Source organism: Haliotis rubra, unplaced genomic scaffold (assembly GCF_003918875.1).
Source record: "Haliotis rubra isolate DU_JTF1 unplaced genomic scaffold, ASM391887v1 Scf146, whole genome shotgun sequence".
In the NCBI taxonomy this organism is placed as follows: domain Eukaryota; kingdom Metazoa; phylum Mollusca; class Gastropoda; order Lepetellida; family Haliotidae; genus Haliotis; species Haliotis rubra.
This window is the reverse complement of record NW_025765403.1, coordinates 792,890-810,877: the sequence shown is the minus strand read 5'-3', so window position 1 is coordinate 810,877 and position 17,988 is coordinate 792,890. Positions and strand designations below refer to the sequence as shown.

General features: G+C 42.0%; 1 protein-coding gene across 1 annotated transcript in view; it reads left to right on the top strand.

The window, feature by feature from the left end:
• LOC124269627 (neuroligin-4, X-linked-like) overlaps window positions 1–17,988 on the top strand; it is a 143,497-nt gene that overhangs the window by 12,416 nt on the left and 113,093 nt on the right.

Genomic DNA, 17,988 nt, shown 5'->3' with positions numbered 1-17,988 from the left:
TTCTAATCATGTTGACATTTAACGGTACGAATAAGCAAAAATCGATCTGTTATTCTTTCATGCCCATCTCATTTTCAACTAAATAGCAACATCACTTGGATGATGAAGCTGATTATTTGCAGACTACCTCGGATGTCCCACTATCGACGTCTTTATTTCTGCAGACGAAATGCCACCCCGGTTAAATGAAGTCTGTTGACATGATTTGAAGACATGAATTCTACTTGCACGCTAACGGTTCTTCCTGAGAACAAAGTCTTCCTGAGTGTTTACCCAACCTACATGGTCCCCGCCACCGTTTCCTTAATATAGACTGTAAAGATCCTATCAAAGTGGGTGACCTTTCTTGTAATGACTTTAAGCTTGAAACCGATGCTCAAGATAGATTTGTCCAAACCATTTGAGTCCATTCTTCCTCATAACTGACTGGTCTGGCGTTCTTCATCCCAAGATATGTGGGCAAGTTGTCGGTTTGTCTATAAGTTTTCATTTGACCATGATGAAATGTACGCCTATATGGCCATATTATCAACCACGATCAGCTCTGCTGCGCCGTTTATGTTCATGTACGAAGACAAGAGAGCGATGAAACACTGCAAGTGTTCCTTGTTGGTAATCGATGAGCGTAGGGAGGCGTGTTAGTTACCAGGGCCTAGATTTTCGAAGCTCTCTTAGCACTAAGATAGTCGTAAGTTAATGTTAATGTATGGCACTTACGACTATCTTAGCGCTAAGAAAGCTTCGAACATCTAGGCCCTCGTTCCGATTAGCCGGGATAGTCAAGCTAGTTTCGTTTTACCTACTGACAGTCACAGAACACAACAACGTGGGACTTGGCTTCCCAAACAAACACCACGGGAATGTACTGTGTTGGACCCGTACATCCTGGAATGTATGCAGCGGTGTTTATAGCATGGCGGTTGCCGTTGTTATTCTGTGTACGCCGCTTTGGCAGATATTTTGTTAAGTTGCTGATCAATGAAGCTGAGAATTATGACTAAATGTTGTGTTTCCATTGGATGGGTGGTTGCTTGTCTGTTTGAAATGGTTGTATTTATGGATGGTTGAGTGGTGATAGATAAGCTATTGTAGATGGCAGATGACACGTGTTAGAGTTCATGTAAGTGTATTAATAGTGTTCTCGTTCTTACGATTATTCTTCATATTGAAGGTGAGGTGAAATGGGTTTTAACGTCGTGCTTGAGAATATTTCGCTCATATGACGACGTGCATGCATGTGTATGTGTATGTGCGGCTGCTTGTACTAGCCCAGACTTAAGCTGGTTTTAAAGTTCTAGCTCACTGAGATACCATGCTGCAGTTAAGCATATATACTCCACTCAGACACGTTATACTGACTTCGAGCCGACCAGTCCTTGTTGTACCCAGTAATGCCGGGCGCCAGGCAGGGACCAACAAGTACCATATTTCAACGTCTTTGGGTATGACGCGGCCGAGGATCGAATCGTCGACCTACCGCTCTCCTGACGGACGCTCTAACCACTACACCACAGAGGCGGTCACTTCATATTGTTTATAAATATCATTATTATATATATATGTCTGGAAGAAACATGATGAGGTGCTCCTGGCACAGTAAGGCTATATAATACTACCATTATTAGGTTTGATAAAAAGAGTGAGTGAGTTAAAAATATAGTGACGAGAACTTGATGATAAGAAGCGTAAAATACTTCATCAATGTCGTTGTCTAGACCAACATATGATCTCACTACCGCTATGAAGCGACCCGCATGTTGTGCGTGATTACACCTGCTGTTCAGGTCAGGACAGCTGTCAGGTGAAGTTGTGTCATGTATTTACCGCATTGAGAGTAAACTATCCTTTTTTACTGGTGATTACAAAGGCATGATCACAGAGTGTTACCTCGACTGTGTTATCGATACTCTTGATCAGGGCAAGTAATGCTTCAGACTTATCGGAAGGATAGGAAACGAGGAGCGAGCGTCGCGTGAAGCTCGGCTCTGCTAAACAATACCCAGTTGTACGTGGATAACTAAAACAAACGGATCAATCTGCATTCATACTGCAGACACAGCTAGTGAGGTGAGGTGAAATTGGGTTTTACGTCGTGCTTGCGAATATTTCGCTCATATGACGACGTGCATGCGTGTGTATGTGTATGTGCGGCTGCTCGTACTAGCCCAGACTTAAGCTGCTTTTATAGTGTTAGCCCACTGAGATACCATGCCGCAGTGAAGCATGAATACCCCACTCAGACACAATATACTGACTCCGAGCCGACCAGTCCTTGTTGTACCCATAAATGCCGGGCGCCAGGCAGGGACCAACAAGTACCACATTTTAACGTCTTTTGGTATGACGCGGCCGGGGATCGAACCCGCACACAGCTAGTCGGCAAACATGACACAAGTGTTCTTCCTAAAGGGAAATAACAAATATGCACATTTTGATGACCAATATTGACCACATCTGTCCGAATCAGTAAATTGTGAAATAAAAAACAAAACATTGGGAGAAATAATACAAATTCACTTGAGAAACAGCAGAAACATGGTGGCGTGGACGTGTCCATGAGCACTGGATGAACGCCGGAAGCAACTCACAGACATTATCTGCATTTTGGTCATCTTTTATGACCAGTGTGTGGTCCCAAGTATTTCTTCTGGATCATCTGACCCATGAAGATCCGAATTGATAGAATTGATCTTCAGTCACCCATGCTTGTCGTTAGAGGCGACTAACGGTATTGGGACGGCGGTCAGGCTCGCTGACTTGGTTGACACATGTCATCGGTTTCCAATTGCGTAGATCGATGCTCATGCTGTTGATCACTGGATTGTCTGGTCCAGACTCGATTATTTACAGACAGCCGCCATATAGCTGGTATATTGCTGAATGCGGCGTAAAACTTAACACACTCACTCTGGATGCATCTGGTATCTCAACATTTCACCAAGGTAATATTCATTATTTATAAGGATAAACGAGTAACTGGTTTGCTGTGGTGTAGATAAGTTCATGTGTAACCCACATGTTCATTGTATAACAGGTGGAAGAAACGTTAGTTTCCGGTCCAGATATAGAAGCAATTAATGACGTCATTAGCTAACGTCATCATCGAAGACTTGCGTCACGTTGCTACGGGTCGTCACTAGGGCCGTTATGCAAAAGTCGTAAAACGAACGAACGGCGTACAAGAGAATGTTACCCTATTAAAAACCATCATTGATAATACAAAATACATACAGATATCGTTCAAGCATTAACCACGGCTTGAATGTCATGAAAAAAGCACATTATTGATATTACAAATCCAACACTTCCTTAACCTATTCAGCAGATAAGCTGTATACAACAGAGATGCTCAGCATTCCGACACTAGAGTACACACTGCTCTTCTCTACTTCGGTGCACGGTTACCACGGAGTAATAGTATCAGCATCAAATCATCCCGTCATCTGTATCATTACCCTAATTACCTATTTCCTTCCCCAACCAATCACGTCTGATGGGTCCCAGTGTCGCCAGGTAATTGTTGAAAGACGTCCCAGAGATGTAGAAACCGGCGTAGGAGACTGCCTAACCAGATAGAGTTACAAGCACATCACAATACATAATACTATAGCCCTGTTATGAATGTGTTGCACTTGGCATCCGTTGACAGACCATCCTCTCGAAGGGGCATTGTAATTTCTTAAAATCACACTTACGTATACTCTTTTAAAAGTAGGGGAACCTGAACTTTCAAATTGGATACGAAGTATAAGGCACCGTTCACAATTAATAGCTAGGGGATCATAAAGATTTTAAGGGGGGTCACCCATTTTTCTATGGGGAGGTAGGGGTGGTCAATTTCGTACAGACGCACTAGGGGGTGGGGCAGCAATTTTGTACATAAGGATATTTGAAAATATGGTTAAAAATTATGGGAAGGGGGACAGGGGTCATTGAGTTTGTACATGACATGCCTTGTGGGGCAGGGGGCATTTACTTTGTACATAAATGTTAGGTGTGTGTGTGTGTGTGTGTATGTGTGTGTGTGGGGGGGGGTGGGGGGTGGTGTCATTCAAATTGTACATGCTTCTCCATACAAATCATCATCACCCCACTTAGCAATAAATTATAAACGGTCCCTAAGCGTTAACATACTTTTCAGACTTCTTATGAACTCACCACCATTTCTCTTTATTACCACACGGTATGCACGTACACAACGCAGTAGCCCCATACACGTGCATGGGGTGTCATTTTGAGGGTTTCCATGAAGGTCGATAAATCACTGTAGATCTTTCATTTTGGCAATCATCTTGCATCACGCAGTTGCTAGTGTTTGTTTCCAGTCGGGTTTTTTTTTGTCTGAAAATGAAAATCGTACACATGCAAATTTCACGTCATACACCAATCATCTTTCAAGAGCGATTGCTGTACAAATAACTATGGTCATAAGGAAGTGCAAGTGGCGTTGCACTCTCAAAACATTCATTACTATCACATCAACATTGATATATCTCCCAATTCGTAAATTGAAAATGACGTTCACGTAGTTTTTATGAAGAGTATATATGCCATGACGTCGGCCATCTGTTGTTGAACTTGCATGCACTGTTGAACTTCCTTTGGCACAAGTGTATCTGTGTGACTGTGTAGATCATTTGTTTTGTCCCTTCTCACGATGTAGCTGGGGAATGCGTTGTAGAATAATCTCACCTAGCTGGTTATAGATGAAGGATCATTGAGATCGGTTCATGGTTTGTGTGAAGGATATATATACTCATAGAAACGAATACAGGCGAGTCTGGTAGTTCAGCGCATCCGGTAATTCTGCGCAGCTGCAATAGCGTACTTCCGTATCGAGGTAAACATCGTCTGCTACCACATTTACGCTTGAAATCGGGCCTTTTCTACAAGGGACTGGCTTTTAATCACTAAAGGTAAATAAATAACAGTAATTGACGGATAAATTGACAGTTTTATGAAAATTCGTTTTCTTCAGACTTTTAAACCTTTTTCTTCATTATTCATAATTGGATTAAATATGAAACAGTTACATTGATGAAGTGATTATTGAACATAATATTGCCCTAATCCGCTTCCATACTTCGGATCTCCAGCCGGATGTTATGCGCATCAGTTGCTGCGCAGATTTACCGGACAGCAAGCGATGTCGTCAGAGCGCCGGTTAGGTCAACCGTATGACATAATGCAACGTTAGAATCTCATAGTCGTCAATAAGGCTTATATTTCTAGGTAAATATGATGCATACCAGCATGTTTAGTCACGTATACCACAAAAAAATAAGAGACGTTAGTTGCCGTGTTGCGATCGATGTGCTTAGGTGCGCGGAATCACCGGACGGCATTGTAAAGGAACATATGAAAGTACAAAGAATAAAATAATAATGAAAGAATAAAGGAACACTTGTACTTTTATATGTTCCCTTTATTCGTTTCCATGAGTATATTATTATATCCAGCGTTAAAACTTCTATAAATGACTCCCTCCTTTTAATGATCTAATATCGACAAATGATTAATCGAAGGAGCTTCGGCCCGTGCGGTTAGTGTACCATGTAACGTGGTCGGCTTGTCACATTTGATCCGTCCGACTCACATTTCAGTCGAGTGTTTCCCTTAAAGATTTGATAGTATTAATTGACATGATAGCTGTAAGGTCATGGCAGTCGTGTCCCATTCATATAAGTATGATAACATTGTGTGATTATAATTCTTACCATGGTCCGTGTTTTATCTGGATCCATATTCCTAGTGCTTGCTAAATTGAATTAATTTGATTATTTCCAGCCGGGATCTCATTTATATGAGAGATCTATACAGCGATTAACTTTGAAGAAGATCATGTTTGAAAGGAACGTACATGTAAGTCACTCTCCTTGAAAAGTCTCTTAAAAGAAATATCTCAGACGTCCGCTATATACATACAAAGATCATCAAAAGTGAAAACCAATCCTCTCAGAATATCTCCTGGAATTATCGTCACCAGGGTGATCTCCTAATGTACACGACCTTGGACTTTTTCACGATCGCAACATATTAATCATATTGATCATATTCTCTAACAGCTTTTCACTAATAGATAGATTTTCCTATAAAATTCAAATCAGTTTGTTTTCCCTCTCTAACCTCCGAGCCCTTGTATTCAACCGTTCTATTACAAGACTAAAAAGGCTTGCAAAACTAATTTCACCATTAGAAGGAGACGGAGATGGTTTGAAAGCTTAACCAAACTTCTGAAAATTAGTAGAAAACAAATCAATAACTCCACATATAGCCCTCGACGTGCACCCTGGTCGAACTCCACATATACCGTTACAAACTTTATAATCCCGGTAAGTGTAAACTGACAAAGACATCCCCACTTTGAGTATTGATAAAGTATTTAGTTACGATCCTAGGTTGGTCGATAGCTCTCCTCGCAACAGCTAAACCATACACTTGGCATCGGCTCAATAAGATATGGGGCGATATGGGGAATCGATTGCTACACAGAACGAGGGAAATCCCACAGAGGACCTCTGGAACGGGGCCATCTTCACCTATTTGCTTTTGCACTGTTGTTATGATTAGAAAGTCTTCAATTGCTTTCTGCTTCTGCTGTGGTGTTGCGAGAACACACTAATCACAACTTGTTTTCCGTGTTGGTCGGGGTATCTAATCTCGGCTGTGCTAGAATTGACAACCTCGGTCTTTGGTAGCGGGAATTAAGGCGAACTTTGGTTGGGGTATTGCTTGGATTCTGCGAGTGTCGTTGATGTCGCAGATGAGATGAACTTTGTTTCAGTTATTGTCGCGAATGCTTGATTGATGAGGACATTCACGCCCGTGCTGGCACTACAGGTTCATTCCAAGTATGAAGATGCAGATTGCTTTGGTAAATTGTCAGATTTGCCAGCGAATAAAAAAAAAATTAAAAAAGGTCGGATACACAGTGCAAAATCTCAGGGCGCTTGACACGGATGATATATGCATGTCGCGCCGACGGCAACCACAATGCATTGTAATCGTTCAAACTGTCTGATAGTCATTTTCATAATGCATTTCTGTGTCAGTCATGCATTTGGAATATCGGAATAGTTCCATGATGATGCTTCTGTTGTGGAACAGAGCGTGGACATTCTGAGACGCACATTTTCCTGACATTGTCTGTTGATTAGATTCTTCTGTCAGTTCCAGATGGACGTATGCTTCCAAGGCGGAGCTTTTAATGAACGTTCCCCGTGAGATATGTCTAGCGCTGTACGTGTCTGGGAGATACTTCAGCTTAGAGATGTAATATAACATTTGTACATCCATTGTCGAAATCACATCTCTTTTTACATGAGAACATGTGTTAATCTGTTAGCCCTTCTGTTATATTTTGGGCGAAATGACAGTTTTCGGATTCTGGACCCGAATCTGTTCATCTTCAAAAGTATTAATTCAAGTGTGTTGTATTTTTGGAGATATAGATGCTTGTTCGTTTGGTGAAGCGCAGGTATTAAACAGCATCCAACCACTTACATCTGAGTGTGATCGGGTTGGTGTGTATCACAGCCTTTCATTCATGATATCACCCACACATCTGCCTTATCCGGGGTATTTACATACTTCAGTGATTGCTTAACCTGAATAGACTCATTCCAGCTCTCACTTTAAAACTCCTCTTCACCAAGAATAACTTTCAAAATAGTCCAGAAATATCACGGCTAGGAAACCAGAAATGGGCTTCCCTCAATGTACCCATGTGGGGAATCGAACCCGGGTCTTCGATGTAGCGAGCGAACGCTTGAACCACGAGGCTAGTCCACTTCCCAAACTCATCCCGAACGACGGTCATACCACAGCGAGTTTCCTAAAGACCTGTTACACGATCAACGTGATGTATGCTTCAACGAACATCGGTTTAACATCAAATACGTGTGATGTAATCAGCGCCAACGTTGAAAACACGCAACAAAAGTACTTATCGTACACGCGGTAACAAAATGGAAACTTCACGTGTTCAGTTTCACGAGTAATCTCTCCGGTTTCTTTTCTGCGAGGCTCTTGACAGATACATGATTACGAGGTCGCGATAAGTACACCGGGAATTATAAGCCAGATCACGCTTGTCGCTCGAAACAAGAACAGAAAACACGTGCGGCCTGAAGTAGCATGATTACCATGCGGGCACGTGCTTCACGAGAGGCACGATATCTGCCCGAGCTTTCGCTGAGGTCAAGGGTAGAGCAGGAAGCTGTGATTGTTTTCACTCATAACAAACATCTGGAATTTGAAAGTGGCTTGTTACAGAAAGAACTGGCTACTCGCAAGAATTCTGGGAAAAGTTGTAAAGGTTCATTATACGATAACCAAGGTCTAAGGAAGAGAGCTATATTTTGACAAGGCTGTATACAGCTACTTACTAAAAATAGGCAGTTTTCGCTCCTGTCGACAAGGGTAGAATTAATTCTTATGATCGCGTTTTTATTCTGACACGCATATCCTACCTTTAATTTGATCCAAATCGCAAATGCATAGAAACGTATCTTGAAAGCATACAAATTTTGTTTACATTGCTATTTTGGGAATAAACTGAAAACAGATATTAACGTCATTTTATGATTTCAAGGCCAATTTTCCCCGTGAGTGGAGACTGCACAGTGTTCTAGAAATGGCATCATCATGTCTAGGCTTTAAACCTTGCCGCCTTAGGCGGTGTTCCTTATTATTCTCCATCTAATATACATTCGATAGAATTACATCTTTCCGAGGTCGACCGCCCCTCTAGGGTACCAAACTGACACACGCTTCTGGAAAGTAGAACACTGCCTGGTGAATAGCCGAGATAGAATTAAGCAAACAGTGTTACAGTGTTCTGCATGAAGCCAGCGCGCTTGGCCATGGCTTTCGATCAGCGCTATTGGATTTGATTTCATTGTCTTGGAGACAAAGTGATATAGTTAGCCCGACCAGTAATCCCCCTATTTTGCACTACCAAGCCCATGGGGATGTTTGTAGTCGCTCTAGGCACCATCGCAGACACCACAGGACGAGTGCCAATCCAGTCTCTACCTCACACGATTCCGATCTCCATATTTGATTTGCAGTTTCTGGCGTTTGAAGGTTCACTGACACAGTGGTTTGAAGTCACTTGTAAGTGGCACAATAAACACCGTCTGGAATCCAGGTAGAAGATCTGCAGCAGTTTGAATCAATTATGCACAATAGTCTTTCAACGGAAGAGTCGGTTACTGTTGCAACTCGGATCTCTGAAACCGACGTGGTAATTGAAACAACAGTCGGCTAAATCAACATTGCTTTACATTCAGGTTACTACGGCCTTTGTACTCGTAATGCCTAGATTTGAGCATCTTACGGAGAAAGGGTTTATCAAAGACCGCGTCGATTAGTTTGATCAGATCCGCTATTACCTCAATTCAATCAATGTTATTCAGTAATGCGTCTAGTGGCGATATTGCGAGGTGCGTCGAGGGATCTATGAAGACCAGTTTACAAGGTTTGGTATCGTGCATCCGCCTTTCCATGCCCCTTGGAGATTTCGAGTTGCCGTCCAAAAACAATAAGGCCAGCCTTGACAGCCTGTAATAATATTATATGAGACTAATGCGCATATTTTCAATAATGAACACACACATTGTCCATTAGTTTTCCTGACACTATTTTTATTGGATTTAGATGCGATTATGTTGTAGATTCCAGCTTAGGCCAATATTGAACCCTCGACTGAATGAACCTGATCGTTCATAGTGAAGCGTTGGATATCAGACTGTTTGGCTTCTTGTCCAGAACCCTTGTGATGTAGCTCGAACCTGACACGGAGGAATATCTTATTGTATATATGAATAAGAAGTATGGTAAAGAACCAAACTGCCCGACTCCCTGCTATCTCGATGCCTTAGATCCAAGACAGGTAGCCCACGGCTACAGTATTGGAGAGTCTTCCCCTGGTGTACGGTTTGTTCTTGTTTGGTTCGACTAGGCGGCGTTACCGGGAAGTCCTATTCTGGGCTGTGTGTAAAAAGGGCAATGACCCGGACCTGCTGATGAGGTTAACAAGCCTGTCTCAGGATCACCCGTAGCCTCTCTCAATATATTCAGTTTGCATACAATAATAATCATAAAATGTGTAGTATGATATGAAATAATATTAATTAGTAGTGAGTGAGTTGGGTTTTAAGCCGCTTTTAACAATATTCCAGCAATATCACGGCGATGAACACCAGAAATGGGCTTCACAAATATTGTACCCATGTGGGGAATCGAACCCGGCGTGTCGAGCTGACACTTTGACCTTTAGGCTACACCACCTCCCCATATATTAGAAGTTTGGGTTGCTAGAATCTTCACCCGAACACTCTTTTCGTCGTTCATATATTTAAATCGGTAAATTATAATTATCGTGATAATAATAATAGTGAAAGCCTGACTGTGCCAGAACCACCCGATGTCTCATGCTATTCTTATCTGTAAAACCTAACAATAAAAATAAAAAGCCGACTCCAATGAGGTCGTTTGATCTTTATGGCTACTGATACTTGGACAGTTGATGATCAATACGTCTGACCCGTGTTGTGACCTGTTCCAAAAGATGCTTACCCTATGACTTTGGTCGTTTACTCACGCTATCGACAACTCGTTTGTCTGATTCCAACTTCCAATCGATGGTTTTATGTAGGCCGCGAAGAAAGTATTACAGCCCATTGCATAAAACATCAACCGACCCCATTAAACATCGAATAAACGTTAAAGCGTCACCGTTTAGCAGAAACTTAGCCTGTATGTAAATGTATTTTGGGTTCAGTGTCACTTCATTGACGCATTAAAACCAACTTCTGGTTACTATTTGAATTCTGAAGAATCTGAGAATCTCACACGATAAGAATGTGGAAATGATGGCAGACATAAAAAGCCTGTCTCGATTGGATCTTGCAGCCCCATTGTATGTGTTCTCCCAGAAAGGTGATGTGTTACACTGTTCAGGTGACAACCACTGGCCTGTGTCTACCAAACGGAATTGTCCTACCGCTACGATATGGTTACTAAGCTAAAGACCTTGGCTCTTCTTCTGTGGGCACGGATTGATACACTATGAACACTTAAGCCCTACTCTGAAGTGGGTGACTGTCAGACTATAAGCAATGAAGTCATTAACTGAAGTCTTTGTCTGTAAAGGTATGAACAGCTAGCCGCTAGCATCTGGACCATCTTGTGTTCAAAGTCTTTCATTCACATCCTCCTCTGACGTCAGTGAATGCTTACTTGGAACACATTCGCCATTGTGGGTCACAACATACGCCACAAGGACCTTCAGCCCATGTCTACCTGGGCCCTTCTCTGGGGTCAGTGACTGTCACACACGGGCATGTGGGCCCTTCTCTGAGGTCAGTGACTGTCACACACGGGCATGTGGGCCCTTCTCTGAGGTCAGTGACTGTCGAACACGGGCATGTGGGCCCTTCTCTGGGGTCAGTGACTGTCACACACGGGCATGTGGGCCCTTCTCTGAGGTCAGTGACTGTCGAACACGGGCATGTGGGCCCTTCTCTGGGGTCAGTGACTGTCACACACGGGCATGAGGGCCCTTCTCTGAGGTCAGTGACTGTCATATACGAGCGTGTGGGTACTTCTCTGAGCATGAATTACGAGCTATTCGAAGCGTAACACAAGATAAGTCAGCTAAACTGAGCCAGACCAAAATGGAGATCGGGAAGTAAGACATGTCACTTAACCAACTGTGTATCACAGTACTCCAAAGACAACGATAGCTACTCAGACTGTCAACCAAACGTTTGGCTGGCGCAGATTCGTTTATCTTCATGCCGACGCGATTCAGCTCAAATGTTGCTGACCAAGGAGAAAAGGGTTAAAAAAACTTACATTCGCAAACTCATTATTGACTTTTTCCCAGCGAGTGATGCAGAAGCCTTAAACACGATACATGCTCAGACCTCGGATGTTACCGGCTGTCCATCAGGTTTCTCCATCCTGTACTTTCAACATTATCGCCCATTGTGTTTTTGTCTCCATGTCTTCTGATCTGTCTGTCTGGTCCTCTTCCCGTTCATCTGTCAGTGGACAGGCTAAAAAGGTTATAGTGTTGATAGCCCGAGAGATACAAGAAGCATGGCCGGCTACTACTGCCTGTGACGAGACTTCAAACGAGGATGGAAACGAGCGCTGTAGACATGTTGCTGTCTGTTCCTTGAAATAAAGTCTAGTTCTGGCCTGATGACATCCCACGAGAAACAGACGCGTTCAGATCTATTGAGTCTTGTTCATTATGTTTTATGACGTATCGTTAAGCTCGGTTGTCCATAAAACACGTAACCTTGACGTGATCTGAAAGCATTGTGCTTCTGTGATATACATCGTTACTAAGGCATCGTATGTTGATTACAGCATTAACGTTGAAGGTAATTCTTTGATCGAGGGTGCTCCTTTATGACATGTATGTGTTGTCGACTGCAAATCTTCCGTTTATCCGGAACCCCGATGGTGGCAATGGGAATTTATGGGTCTGTGTTCTTGTTGAAGTTCGATGCAGTCGTACATTTATTGTAGCTTCTTGTGGTCTTTGGATTGGAAAAACAAGGAATTATACCTCGATGGTTATGCAAAGGGTTATGTGGGTGAGTGATGGATTGATGTGAGTGAGTGATGTGAGTTTAGTTTTAAGTTACTTATAGTATTATTTGTTCTCACGTAGAAGAACAGCTAGCGACCATTTCAAGCACTGTGTTGCTCAAACTACTACTCGCCCACGTACTGAGATAAATTGGCTCTCACTTGTTTATTCGCTATCCTGCTTGCTCGCCCCCTCACTCACTCCATCTAGTGTTGACATCACCATTCATTTTGTTGAAATGCAGATGGTATTTTGGTGTGTCTGGTCCAGACCCTTATATTTACCGGACGCTCTGATACACAGGGCTTCTTACTGGCTGCGATATAAATCAACAAACAAACCAACAATCCTTCATTCATCGTCTAGCTCCATTAACTCGCATAATCACCTATACCCCTTCCACTTCTCACTTTATGACCCTCACTCACTCGCCGTGTTGCTTCATCAGCTTGCCGACATCACTCGCCCACTCACCACAAACTGTCGGTTCCTCACTCCAACTCTCACTCACTCACTCACCGTCTTACTTTATCAGCTTGCCATCATCACTCGCCCACTCACAACACAAACTGTCGCCTCCTCACTCCTACTCACTCACCACGCACTCACTCACTCACTCACTCACCGTCTTACTTCATCAGCTTGCCACCACCACTCGCCCACTCACCACAAAGTGTCGGCTCCTCACTCCATCTCCCTAACTCACAAGCTATCTTTTTCCCAGACAACATAAAGCTCGGAAACAGTTGCGTAATCTGAGAAACGTCGCATTTTGTAGTCCGGTTATGTTCGCCTTAATCAATAATTGTTCATTCTTAGTCAACTTCCATCTACAACATGCCTTGGGGACAGGAGGAATCAATTATTGTTTGTCACATAGGCACAGTCATTTCCGACTGGAACTTCCACGTCAGAAGCAATTAACATCATTTTGTAGCCAGTGTATATGGCCAAGGTAACTGTAACACCTGCTATTGATTGCAATTTACACATCTGTCAACAACATTAACGCCACGTTCTTGATTTATATCGCCGTTTAAATGAAATCAAAGACTGTTGTATATTTTTTTAACAGCCAATTAACTTGCCTTTCACTTCACATGTAGATGTCACGAAATGAACTTCGGGTGTCAGTCACGAAGCTTAAAGTTTCATGTAGCGTAAATACAAGTATTTTCTATCCCCAAAAATAAATACGATATTTCATTTGAACGCGGAACTTCCATGACTTAGACATGGCCTTATCGCTTCGACTGTACTATATCGTTTCTCCGTTTGTCTCGAAGTACGGTTACCTTGTGACTGCTCTTGTCGATGTCCCACGGTAATGATATCTCGGTGTAATCCTTATCTCCAAAGTCAACGAGCAACGAAGGAGAAGGGCCGACAAGAAGACACATGTTTACTATTTGCGTAATTTATCTCATGAAATTTTAAAACTTGTACTACTTGATAACAGTCTTTGAATAATAAATATAGATAAGGAAAGATCATGCTGACATGGCTTTGTTATGAGTGTGAAAAGGTAACAGTATATTTGATCACATGATGGTATGATTGTCCGCGATTGCGGAGTAATTTACCTGGGAAAACGTTTTGTTATTTCAAGAATATTCGGGGCGTGGGGCGGGAGATTGGAACCGTAGAAAATATATGTAACAGTCTAATCAGGTCTACCTAATGTTATTGACCCGTGAAGATCCGGGTTAGAATTGGTCATCAGCAATCCATTCTTGTCGTAAAAGGCGACTAACGGTATCGGGTGGTCAGACACGCTGACTTGGTTGACACGAAACATCGTATACCAGTTGCGTATATCGATGGTCATGATGTTGACCACTGGATTGTCTGGACCAGATTCGATTATATACAGATTGTCGCCATATAGCTGGAATATTGATCAGTGCTGCTTTAAACAACAAATCAACCAACCAACTAGCTAGTTTTTTGAATTAACAAAACTAGTCGAGTAACTAGACAAGTCACTCCTTAAAATTATACAAATGTAAATCCATAAGTAGCTTTTATACTTATTACCTGTCTACGTTCTTAAACCTGCATTACATCCCGCTTCTCTCCACACCACAATACCAAGCTATGATATCACTTCATCAGAGGGTCACACAAACCCATCTTAGCAGCGAGCATGTTGTCAGCCAATGGGTCATGCATGTGTAGATGCTTTGATAAAAGAAAGTTCATCCGTGAGCGATATACGTAGATATATTTATATATATGGCTTTGTAATCTTACATGCAGAAGATGCCATCTGTATTGACATATTTTGAGCGATATACGTAGACGTGTGTATATATATGGCTTTGTAATCTTACATGCAGAAGATGTTTTCTAGTTAGAATCGGAGTAGTTAAAACAGACCGTATTCAACAGTTAGAATGCCATCTGTATTGACATATTTTGAACACCACGTTTGACATGTCCATATCATTCCATTGCAATAATGTACGATCAACACAATGTAAACTACACCTACGTAAGACAAATAATGGCAGTATGCGAAAGTAGAGAATTGTTTGATCGTATAACCTTATAACTCGCCGTGCCTATTGTCCGACTCAGCGTCTGGCGTATTCACATGTTGGTGAGGAACTTCAAGGAAGATCACGCCAGGTCATTCCGACAGATAGACCAATCAATATCCCAGAAATTTGCAAGCCAACTTAAACGCAGTCATCTCCGGGAGAATTTTTAAAAAAAGAGTTAACGATTGAAAAGAAATAATTTTCAGCCTTAAGTTTTTTGAGTCCATGTCGCTTTCACGTTGCGTTGTAACGGGAGAAAAAAAGACTTCAGTTTATGATAGTATCCAGATTGTTTAGGGAAGCTACATCCTTCACAAGGAAATGGGATGAGGTGACCTCTCTCTCACGTTCACCGTCAGTGGTTTATGGTATGTTTGGTCACGAATTCCACAAGCAGAACCAGAGAGGCCTTCCCTTCATGTAATTGAATTTGCTCGTATTCCATGTAGCCCTCTTGCCGGCTCCGGTAATCCATTGAGATGATTCCGTCTGGAATCCTTAACGTTGCGGATTTCTCTGTCCGATTTGGAATCTTGCTTTGGTAGGTTCCGATTGAAACCCGTGTTTCGAGGCTCACAGAACTTTAAATCAATTTGAACTATGGGTGGGACGTGATTGAAAGCAGAGCAAACGTCACGGATGAATGACGTGGTTCCCCCATCGCCCCCAGCCCTGTTGTACTACAACCTTCGATATTGAATCCTCCCCTCTGGGAGACATTGTACTGGCGCCAGAGGTCTTACCAGTCGATGATATCTTCTCGAAAATATGCAACTATAATAAACCAAGCTATATGTTACTGTACATAAGCATCTCTACCCAGGATGATATTTCGCTATGATTGACCCAGAAACCACAATACCGATGATTCATTCACAATTCTGTGTAGATCTGACGTAATAAATGAATTTTGAAAGGAATACGTTAGAATTAGAGGACTTTGAAATATTTAAAATAAATATCACATATCCATCATTGGTGTTTTTGTATTTTCGCATATTAATTGATATTATTTGTTCTTTTCCTGTTCTCGTTCATCATTCTGACATGGAAATAACACGCATTGTTTTGCAAAGACACCCAAATCGCTCATCGATGTGAAGTCTTTGGCTGTGTTTTATGGCTATTGCCGAATGGAAATTCAATGAATTCTGATGAGCCGATAAATAGTTATCAAGAATGTATGAGGCTTCCCGACAAGGCAGCCTCTTCTAAATCCTCCGAGTGTCTTTGAAAACAAATGGCAACACCAAACACATGACAATGGCGACCCACGTTTCTTCTCGAGTTGACCGAGTCGTCGAAGCACAATGGCCGCAGCTCGTAATGTTTATAAACGAGACGCCTTTCATCTTTCCTTTCAATCAGCTGAATTCAGTTTTGTTTGCTAAATATAATTGCATTTCGTGGAGATTTTATTTGATTTTCCTGCACATCATAGAACCAGATACTATTTGTAATATTGTAAACAATTTCTTTGATTAATTAACCCTTGATATTTGAAAGGAATAGCCATAAAAATCATAGTTGTTTTTAATTATTACGATGTTTACAGAAATTCTTTGACGTCAAATATAGACTAATTTAACATACGTGTAAAGAATATGAACCTATTTGTTTGAAAAAGAGCCCTGAACCTATATATCATATTGATTTACCATTTATGGTGAGGGGGGATTGTGGTGGTATTTTGTTACTTCCCTTTGTTTTGCTAGGATCTGCTGATCGTCCGATTTGCTCTCCATTGACAGCGTCATACCCATGGGTTTCATTAACGGGATCGTCTACGCTCTGCATCATTTGAGGTTTTCTCTAGTTTAAAGTTGACAATTCAGTAGTTCTTTTGTTTCCTTAGATATTGATGCAGAAGCCGGATTATATCGTCTATTGTGACAATTGGTTTGATAACAACATCGCAGCGATCGTTGGTTTCACTGAAGTACGTCTACCATCCGTGCGAGTCCTATTGAATATGCATCCCAGTGATTTATAGATTCGTCGTGATATCACTGTAACCCTATTCCAAGTGTCCTCAAGTCCACTTTGTACACTCCACCATTTTCAGATGACGTAGATCTATGGCGTCTCCTTTTTCCCATGCGAGTTCTTTTATGAGCCTTACATTCAAATTTACGCAAATCTCCTTTCAAGCGATGTTTCAAAAACAACACCAGCTTGATTGGGTCAGGACGCATCAACGTCAGGTGGCTCCGTTACGAAGACAGTGTTTTGTCCAAACGCTCACAACGGTAGACTAAAAACGCTCTCGGGATATATCGGTGACAGTATTTTCACGGAGATATGCCTCTCGGTGATGGGGAAACCCAGTTATCCGTCCATGTGTTATATCACATGGATAATTATCTGTCCTTCACTGGTACAAAAAGTTCATATATTATACAGTTTGATGGACTCTACCGAGATGAATTGTTTCTATCTGGAGTAGACCCAACGTGATTGGCTGAAATTAGGCACCGACAAAGGGTGATCCAAGATGCCGTAGGAAAAACTATCAAAAAAGTCTGTGATGTTTAACGGTAAATTTTTACACAAGCTGCCTGCTTGCATTGCTTTAACTTGCAGTTCGAGTGTCCTTGTAAACTCCTAAACACAGCTGCCAACTTGCGCTTATTTTGTATCTTGCCTCAAAATGTGGTCCATTTCATTGATACGGGTTAGTCAGTTCTGGGAATTTTCTGAAAGGTTCCAAAACGGTATGTTGGTGATTATTGGGGAGAAACTCAAAGTGACCATGAGTGCTACTAATTTGCTGGACTCCATGAGAACGAGAATGTTACGTACAGACAACTGTGAGACCAGGTGGAAAAAGTACGA